General features: G+C 38.8%; 1 pseudogene; it reads right to left on the reverse strand.

Annotated features, from left to right (window-relative positions):
* Positions 1 to 398: 398 nt before the first annotated feature.
* Positions 399 to 3819, reverse strand: LOC137751062 (metalloendopeptidase OMA1, mitochondrial pseudogene; annotated as a pseudogene).
* Between the last annotated feature and the right edge of the window lie 6810 nt (positions 3820 to 10629).

The raw sequence follows: 10629 nt of genomic DNA on the forward strand, positions 1-10629 counted from the left end.
TAAAATAATCAGCGTTTCATAAAAGAATAAATACATCAGAGGAATTTAGTTAACGCCTGTAACATAGATGGCTTGACCCTGACTATCCACTTTTGTTTTCATGTCAAACATCATTTTTCAAAAAGTAATATAAAAATGATAGATTGCTGCATTCTACATGTCCTGTGTCTCAAATATTTTAAATCAACTTCCAGTTTTTTTTTTTTTCTCCACTCTGTATGTTAATGGCATTTGCTCCTGTTTTTAAATGGGAAGAGTATCCATTTTTTTTAACAGTGATATTTAGGTCTTCTTTTTCTGATTCTTCAAGAAAATGCTTCATGCCGAGTTTGAATAGTAATTGAGGGTCTGGTCCAGAAAGTAGTAGGCAATTACAGAGAGCCAGTGGTACGCTCAGCTCAATTTCCATGAGAAGGGTGTGTGCATAACCATTCTGGAAACTTGGGATGACCATGGAGGCTACCTGCAAATTCCTTCTGCTGCTGAAACACTGGACTGGCTCTGACATCCACACCAGACTTTGCAGCAAACTATAGTCCAATTTTGTCAACTTCAGCCTCCAATATTCTACTGTTCAGTCAATCAAACATATACTCTTGCAATGCAGACTTTCTCAAAAGTGCCAAACTATCTCAAGGACAAATGGCCCAAATCACTGTGTGAAAAATCAAACCTAAGAAATCCAATAAATCAATCAAGCTAGTCTTTTATTGCAGCCTGCCCAAGCACTGCGTGTTCTATTTCATAGCCCAGAAGGAAGAAAAGTTGATGAATATCAGTTACACTATGTAAAAGCCCAGTGAAGATAAACATTTGTCCATTTGGAATCACAAAGGAAGTGCTGGCTCAGCACATATACTAAAATTGGAATCACAAAGGCGTTTATCTGGGAAATCAACCACATGAATAATCTCAGAGATCCCTAGGATATCTTTACTGTGCTCAATTAGATGATAAACAACGTCTTGTCCTTAACAGTGGTATTGGGTGTTTTTCTTTCTTTCTTTTTGCTTATTTTCTTGGAGTATAGTTGATTTACAATGTTATGTTAATTTCTGCTATACAGCAAAGTGATTCAGTTATATATACATATTATTTTTCGTATTCTTGTCTTTTATGGCTTATCACAGGATACTGAATATAGTTCCCTGTGCTATACAGTAGGACCTTGTTGTTTATAAATCCTATATATACTAGTTTGCATCTGCTAATCCCAAATGCCAAGGGGGAAGGGTGTGAGGGAGGGAAGGACTGCAATATTGAAAGAGCAGGGATGAACACAACTTCTTTTATCAGTAGGTGCCTTGAAAAAGAGTCATTCTATGCAGTAATTTTTGTGTAGTCATCCAAATTTCCTTACTCTTGGTACTCTAGAGGCATCCTGTTCTTTTGCTATTGAAAGTCCTATAGAAATAAAAGTTTCCAAGCAGAAAAGTCAACTTCTCACACTGATTTATTCCCAGGCCCTGATACTGACTTACTATATGGTTCATTTGTACTAAATGACAGTCTGGTGAGGTTACAGCTAGTGTGTTACATTTTCTCCAGTTGGTCAGTGAATTAAATCAGAAGAAAACACAATTTCTACTAGCAGACTACAATCCACAGATGAAGCTTATCTTTCTTTTGCTTGATTTATCCTAACAGTGGCAAAAGTGATGAGTCCCTCCAATTAGTGACTGTGTTTGTTTATTTGCTTTTCTGAGTGAATTAGTAAGCTTTGCAACTGTCTATATCTTTTTCTCCCTTACTGTAAACTCAATGAAAGAAAAGGTTTTGGCTTGATTCCCATTAGAACACCAACACCAGACACAATACCTGCAAATAATAGATGCTCAGTCAATATGTTGAAGGAAAGAATTATGAACAAGAAAAGCTGATTTTTTTTTTTTTTTGAAATCTGATTTCTTGAACGCTCATTAGAGCACTATGGTATAGTCAATTAGCCTTGAACTAGAAATCAAATACGCAGATTCAAGGCACTATCCCATCCATTTTCATTATCTATCCTTTCATAAATCTTGAAAGCTCTGAGACTCAATTTCCCTACTTGAAAAATGAGCAGAAATCAATCTGACCAGCTAATTCTACTAAGACCTGGAGACTCTATCTAGATAAAGCCAATGAAAGCACTGTGAGTTTTAAGCTGCTGTATAAATGCGTGATCAGACATGGCGTGTCACACTGACATCAATCAGGGAAATAATTTACAAAGTGAGTGGGAAGTGTCAGGAGGTGGAGAATGCTTAATTTGCCAGAATTCTCAGGGCAGTATGGTATATAGTTGGAAAAAACATTTGATAAGCTACATGAGCTGTAAGTGCAATCCCTTACCACTCCCATTCGTGTTCCACTTTCAAATAATGCCCAATAAAACTTTCTTGTAAGAAGAAGTTCTCCACTGGACTTCCCTGGTGGCACAGTGGTTAAGAATCCTCCTGCCAATGCAGGGGACACAGGTTCGAGCCCTGGTCCAGGATCATGCCACGGAGCAACTAAGCCCATGTGGCACAACTACTGAGCCTGTGCTCTAGAGCCCACAAACCACAACTACTGAGCCCACATGCCATAACTACTGAAGCCCGCGCGCCTAGAGCCCGTGCTCCGCAACAAGAGAAGCCACCGCAATGAGAAGCCTGCGCACCGCAACAAAGAACAGCCCCTGCTCGTCGCAACTAAAGAAAGCCCACATGCAGCAATGAAGACCCAACACAGCCAAAAATAAATAAATAATTAATTAATTAATTTAAAAGAAAGAAGAAGAAGGGCTCCACTTAATTGCAGATCTTTCGAATATAGAGTGCAGTATAAGTATGGAGCCAGAGGTGTGTTGCTTGAGGCACAGAGGGTGAATTTTTTTCTGCAACTGTCCCTAGAAATTAATCAAAGAGACAAAATTTTATTTCTTTAATGTAAAACTTTGAGATGATGCCTGCCTACCAGAGATACCAAATTAAAAGGCTGCCTGGGATGTACACATATTGTAATGGTCCATCCTCATATATAACCATGTCAGAATCATACTGGACTATATCAGACCTAAAGAAAATCTCATCTTTGTTCCATAAAGTCAGAATATATTAATGTAGGTGAGACCAAGCTCAATCTTCTTAGCCAAAAAGTTAATCTCACATAGCAATGTGGGGACAAACCCGGAGCCAAAACCCAGTATTCTACCTCATGCCGTACGAAATGTTTTACAAGTGATTATATTTTAAGTATTGATTCAAAAGCATTGAACAGATCAGTTCTTTGTACCATGTTTTTCCATTCCTTTTTTCCAAATGGATGGCCTACATTTAAACTAGGCTGATGAAAACTGGTAACAGCTTGCTAATGGATGTCAGAATCTTAGCTCATTTTATTCAAGTGTCCCTTCATTTATTCCTTAATTCATCAAACATGTATTAGATGCCTAAATGGTCCAAGCATCTGGAGTTGCATAGGGAATTACAGTAAATACAAACAAACATCGTGTGTATGTGTGATCTGAAATGTTTACTAGTTACGGTCTGAGATAAGAAACATACCAATAAGTAAAACATTTGGCTCTTGGGCTAATTTCCAAGACAGGTCGAAAAAATGTCTATTTTCTGTGTTCCCTTTTCACAACTGTGTTGAATCTGGAATACAAAGCCACTAGAGATTTGACCGCAGTGTTTCATTTCTCTTATACAAATTCAGTAGAATACTGACATTCAAATTATGCCTACTCTCATCTTGATACATTTCCAAGATTACCTGAAAACTTTAAACCAGTTTGAAACAGACTCTCCAATACATTAATTAATTCATTCAGCAAACATTTACAATACCCATCATGCGTCTGTCACAGTGAAGAAGTACCGGGGGGTTAAAACACACAAGAGCCTGCTCCAGAAGAACTCATTATTTGTAAAAAATATGGCTAACCTAATTTAGAATTGACTATATGACTACAAAGATAAAATTGGGAGGATGCTTTGAAATACCTTTCTATGGCTGTGAAAAATTTTTCCAAGATCTTTGGCCCTCCTTACAATTTTCCTCCCTAGCAGCTTATTTTCTAATACGTTTTCTACCTTTCCCCTTCTCCTTCTCCTTTCTCTTCCCCTTCCCTCTCCCCTTCCTCCTCCTCCTCTTCTTCTCCTTCTCCTTCTTCTTTTTCTGCTTCTTCTTCTCCTCCTCCTCCTTGTCCTTCTCTTCTTCCTTCTTCTTTTCTTTTTTTAATGGATGACCCTCTATGTCTATGACTGTATATGAACTGGACTTTCATCTGACTGAGTAGTTTTAGATCCATGTTTCCAGAATTCTTTAGAACTTTCCGTGGAGACTCCTTGGGGATGACTAATACAGTGGCATTCCAGGCTCACTTTCTTCCCCTGATCTCTGGCAGCTTCACAAAGAACTGTTATTTAAATTGGGGCTCTGAGAAAGATTTCATCTGAAAAAAGAGTTCTTAGGCATCTTTAAATTTTAAAGTCACTCTCTTTCTTGTCTAATTTTCATCTTTGGAGGATAAACTGAGGCAAACAGAGGAGAAGTGATAGTATCAGTACTATATAGCTACATATATAGTAGTTATAGAGAACTGTATTTGAACATGGGTCTTTCATTCTCAGATGCTCATCCCTTTAGGTTATTCCAGGCAACAGTTCTCCTCTGCCATGTTGCCTACTGTAGAGGAAGAAATCTCTGTCTGGAATTGTAATGACAAGAGTGTCACCATGTGCTGTGTGTTTCCCCTCAAGTGTAGACTTAACTACCTCTTAACCTTCTTTTAGCTTTAATCAGAAACACTCTGTCCATAATTTTCAAAATGTAATTCAATTTAGAAGACATGAACTATGAATTTACTAAATTGACTATGCTAGTCTTGTAAACACTAGGTTAAAGTATATATATAATCTTTGAAAAGGAGTTTCTTATCAACTTCTTTAGGGATTGGGGACACAGACATGCATACATTTTCGGTGAAAGCAGATCTATATTAGTGTCTTGTTGTTATGAGTTGAATTGTGTCCCTCAAAAGACATGCTGACGTTCTAACCCCCAGTATCTCATAAAGTGGCCTTATTTGGAAATAAGGTGATTGCAGATGTGACTTATCAATTAAAGTGAGGTCATATTGGAATAGGGTGGGGCCCTAATCCAACATGATTGGTGTCCTTATAAGAAGATGGCCATGTGAAGACACAGAGACACAGGGAGAACACCGTGTGAAGATGGAGGCAGAGACTGGAGTGACGCACCTATAGTCCAAAGAATACAAAAGACTGCCAGCCATCATTAGAAGCTAGGAGAACGTCATGGACTAGATTCTCCCTCAGAGTCCTCAGAAGAAACCAAACCTGATCCTGACTCTCAAATTTCAGACTTCTAGCCTCCAGAACTGTTAAACAATAAATTATTGTTTTAAGCCACCCAGTTTGTGGTATTTTGTTATGGCAGCCGCAGGAAACTTATACACATGCACAAAGTTCACAGATGAGGAAGCCATTATCAACCTTGCCATGTGTCTGGCACTCTGCTGGGAGAAGGTGACATTTGAGTTGGGCACTCAGGAGGAAGTTGGAGTCGGCCAGAGAGAAAAGGGAATATGTGTGTTTACAGCACAGAAGAAAGCAGGAGCAAAGGACAGGATTTGGAAAGGTCTTTTGGTGTTTGAGTAATGCTGAGTAGCTCTGTATAGCTCCAGTGTTGAACATAAGTTGCTTGGTGCTTGGGCAAAGACTGATGCAATGCCCTTTTGCAACAAGAGAGTTTACTTAAATCAAGAAAAACTTCAAGTTTTGGAATCACTGTGTGTTTTTGTCTCTCTCTCTCTCTCTCTGTGTGTGTGTGTGTGTGTGTGTGTGTGTGTGTGTGAGTTTAAATATGTACTTATCCCCAGATGGTTTTTCTTTCTTTCTTTTAATTTCTTTTTAATTATGGCAGCTATTCTCCAAACATGTTTTTGTTTATCTCAAACTAAGTATACAGTTTCAACATATGGAGCATATTTTGTTTTACTTCAGTTTATCTTAAGAAATCAGCTGTCCTAACTCTTGTTGGCAGTGAACCCAAATGATTTCTTATTTTTTCTTTCCCTCTCTACTTTCTCCTCTTTTTTCTTTTCTCTCAGTTACAATTTATCTCGATCTCCCTCACTCTCACTTTCTCTCCATTCCTCTCTCCCTCCTTCCCTCCCTTCTTTCCTTCCTTCCTCCCTGCTACCTTTCCTCCTTCCTTCCTCCCTTCCTTCTCTTCCTTTTCCTTCTGGGAGGTCACAAAAGATTTCCCATGTTGATGAACCAGCTCATTTAGTGGCAGAAACCAATAGTTCCTTGGCTTGTGGACATTTAATCAGCCTAGAAAATACACAAACTGGAAATAATGTTAATAAACAAGTCAGGGATATTATTTGCTCTTTCATTTATAATATTATGCACCTGGCATTCTAGTCTGTTCATAATCTGAGCACAAACTATTTCATCAGCCTTAGTTTTGCATGATGTATTTTCAAACCTCAGTGTATTTGGATCTCCTGTTCTTCCTTTTCTTAGGAAGCTTATTTTCATCCTCTCAGCCTACTGCACTCCACTTACCCTTCAAGATCCAACTCAAATATCCCTCCCTTTAAACACATTTTATGATGCTCGCTGGCAGAATTAATCTTTTTCTCCCCTGGATTATCCTAGAGCTTTGTACATTCCTCTATCTTTGCTTTATTATGATTGATATTTATTTTCATACATGTCTCCTCCATTAACCTGAGGTCAGAAGTGGTTTCTCATTGTCCCAAAATCTGCAGTGTCCAATAGGCAGAAAGCACTTCATAAATTCGCACTGAAGACATGCTTGAGTGGAAAGAGATTGCTATCCTCATACAAGAAGCAAAAAGCTTGTCTTTAATATCCATGCAACTCTTCCTTAAAATCATTTGCAAACTTCCCAATGTGAAGGGCACTAGAAATGTCAGAAACTGGGCATTTGAAGAGAAAGCCACTTAGAAAGCTGAGTATAAGATTGATAAGGAAAAATAAAATAAAATAAAACATTGATAGTGGAATTTATCCTTTCTTGGTGTGTATATTCATGTAGCAGGAACTGGGCATTCTAGTGGACTTCAAATACAGTGTAGGAGCTCAGTGATATATTCATGAATGTTTCTGCAGTAGCACTAGAAGAAAAAGTTTTACCACTCATACCAACCCTGAAATCAGTTACACTATGCTGAGATAGTTTATGAGTGCAACTGTGCTGTAAGTGACTCATGAGGTCTGCCAGAAGAATGAAAGTAGAAGTAGGGGCACATGTGTCATGTGTACTTAATGTCTGTACTCCCCTAAAACAGAGCCTATGTCTTTCTTCTTAAAACCCCCAGCACGTTACTTGACACATTGAATATGATCTACAAAGGGCTTTTGAATGAATGAATGAAGATTGTCTAACCTGATACATAGCAGGAATGCAAAGTCACAATCTTCATGGTTGCAGCTCTATAATTCCTGCACCTGTCCATTACTATTAGCATTTTCAATGACTTTGTGATATAAGAAACTTTTAAAATTATATTGCATGACCTTTAATTTTAGCAACTTATTTCCAGCATCAATGACCTTGATCATGACCTTATCTGTCCTTCAAGCATTGCTTAATGGAAGTCTGTGCACTGAGTAGGGATAATGGTCCATGGACTAAGTAAGCCTAGGTTCTGACCATGTTACTTACAATGACTGTAGTCCCCTATCCCTAACCACCTCCTTCTAACAAGGGCCTTGGAAGTCTCAGTGATATAAGCTGCTAAGGAGAAAAATGTGGAGAGGATAAAACAGATGAGGTGGGTTCTGGTCCCAGGTAGGGAGGTATCGTGGACAGTAGCATGCGTGGTGGAGGGTCTGATAGAGGAGGAGGAATAGAGGTGTAGTGGTGGAGTACAGGGACCCATAGGCACCGTTGATCAGCCTCACCACACCGCCCCCCGCAAGCCACTGTTCCCCTCCCTGGGGTCCTCACCTTCATTTCTCATGGGCAAATTGAACAGTTTCTTTTCTTAGAGCAGTAAGAGATATTTACATGAGTATGACACATTTTCACTGAAGAGCTTGGGTTAGGGTGTGTTTCTGCCACATGAGAACAATGGGATTTTGTTACCTGGGAAAAAATTGTAACTTTCCTGTACGCGGGTGTTCCCATCCTCATTGGAAAGGTGGTGTGTGAAGGAATTGAGATTACAAATGAGGAAGAGTTTATAGAATGTCAAATGCTACAGAAACACATCTTGATTATTATCTTGATATTGTCCTTAAGGTAGGATAGGATTGGGAGATTGGGACTGACATATATACACTATTGATACTGTGTATAAAATAGGTAACTAATAAGAACCTACTGTATAGCTCAGGGAACTCTACTCAATGCTCTGTGTAATTGACCTAAATCGGAAGGAAACCTAAGAAAGAGAGGATATATGTATATGTATAGCTCATTCACTTTGCTGTACAGTAGAAACTAATACAACATGGTAAAGCAACTATACTCCAATAAAAATTAATTTTAAAAAAAAAGGTAGGATAGGATTTCTCAAATGAGGAAACTCAGTCTCAGCCAGGTCAAGGACCAGAGATGAAGGAGCACACAGTTCATCAGCAGTGGAGTTCTAGAACCTGGTCTTGTGACTTTCATCCCAGTCTGTTTTTATTTTTGCTTCCCCCATGCTCATCCTCAGAAACCAAGTTGTCTCTGATGTAACAATGTATGAACTTTAGTTAGGAGGTGTTTTTTCATTACAAAAGGGTAACCTTACCTCCTACATTCATGATCATTTAGATAGCTTGTTTTCTTTTAGTTTAAACCTAAAATTAAATATTCTAAATAAGGAATTTATTTTTATAGTTAGAAGGGAATTTTCTGGTTAAACGTCTCACAGAGCTGGATCCTGAGGCTCTGAGTGGTTGATAAATTGCTTACCTGGTGACAAATGAACTATAGTGGTAGCACCAGTGCAATAGTCCCTTGCCCATGCATGTCACCAGGCCCCGTGCTGCCTTTCCTTTACAGAGGGCCAAGTTAAATCAAGCGATAACAATCTTCAGAAGCAACATTAAACACTTCACGCAGTACCTGACGGTAGACTCCTAAACTCCCAACACAGTCAAGCCAGGAGTCTTAAGAACTTTTACATACATATTTGGAAGCTGTATTCAGCAAGCAATTGTTCTTAGGTGCTCTGAGTGAAAGAAAATAGTTTTGATCGGGAAGGAGATGAGTCGCTATCCCCGTATCTTGCATTGGAAAGAGGGTGTGGTGCAGTCCTCACTAGAAAGCAAACCTGGGAGGAAGGTGGGCAAGACTCCCAGGCAGAAATTTGTTGTCTTTGCTGCAGGACCACTCACCTACCAACCCATCAGTCACCAGCTTATATGTTTCTCTCCACTGCTTCCTTCACTCTCCAGTGGGGAGAATTCTTCTCTGTCCTCTGGCTCATGAAACAACCTGGGTTTCTCTGACTCTCCCCACTTCAGCTAAGAATCCCACATTCATGGTTAATCAAACTACAAATGAGAATTGTCAGTCTGAGGGTAGCTTCTTTAGAAAGAGCCAGGGGCTGCATATTCGATGCTTTGAAGCACATTTTCACCCCAGGAGTTAAGCAAACGTCTGTTGAGAATTGTCTCCAGCTCCGTCACTGTTGAAACAGAAGGTCCTCCATAAACCCCAATTTTATGCCATGAAAAGATTCCACTCTACACTAAGACGTTAAGAATAGTTTGGGGAAAACGTTCTAGTCATTTAAAATAAGAAATCAGCAAAACTTCCGCAAACCTTCATGTTAACATAGTGATTCCTAATTTACAAAGCACTTTCCCCTGGCTAGCCTTGCCCCTGTTTGACTTTAAACCACAGAACAACCGCATTGGTTGGAAAGAGTTTGTTGTGGAAATCTCCCTTACACTCCATCCAGTTCCAATGACAAAACTTGGGTCCTTGAAAAAGCCATGCTCCTCTCACCACCAACACCTGCTCCCACTATTTTCACTTTCAGGACTTCCCAAGGGAAACTTGCCCACCTTCTCCCCCTCTATCCCTACTCCAAACATTCCTTATGTGCATAGGAATGAAACATAGAATCGTGTTTCTATCTTCCAGAGTATCTGAAATCAGTTTCTGGTTATTCATTTTTCAGTATGAGTATTTTAATATTTGTCACCCTATAAGGTTACACATCATTTCTGTGCTTAGCTTACTATTATATCTTTAGCATATGTCTAGCATATAATAGCTCAATAAATACTTCAGAATGAAATGAATGACCACCACCCACCTTCCTTTTCAACTGAGAAATCTGAAGCTCAAAGCAACATGCCAAATGTCATGTTACTAATAAGGGTTTTTGATGTCAGAGAGACTTGAAATCTCCAACTTCAAATTTTAGCATTGACATTTACTCGTTCTGGTGATTTTCTTTAAATCTCTGGTTCTCTTTTCATTTATCTGTTAAATCCTATAATAGAAACTAAAAGGATTGTAAGTTCTATAAGAAATAAATTACATATAGTGTTTGTGTACTCTTAATACACCCTTAATAAATCCATTCATATCTTTTAAGTCAATTAGTTGGACCACTGATCCTAGGCTATGACGCTATTTCTATATATTTCAAGATCA

This window comes from Eschrichtius robustus, chromosome 17 (assembly GCF_028021215.1).
Source record: "Eschrichtius robustus isolate mEscRob2 chromosome 17, mEscRob2.pri, whole genome shotgun sequence".
Classification (NCBI taxonomy): Eukaryota; Metazoa; Chordata; class Mammalia; order Artiodactyla; family Eschrichtiidae; genus Eschrichtius; species Eschrichtius robustus.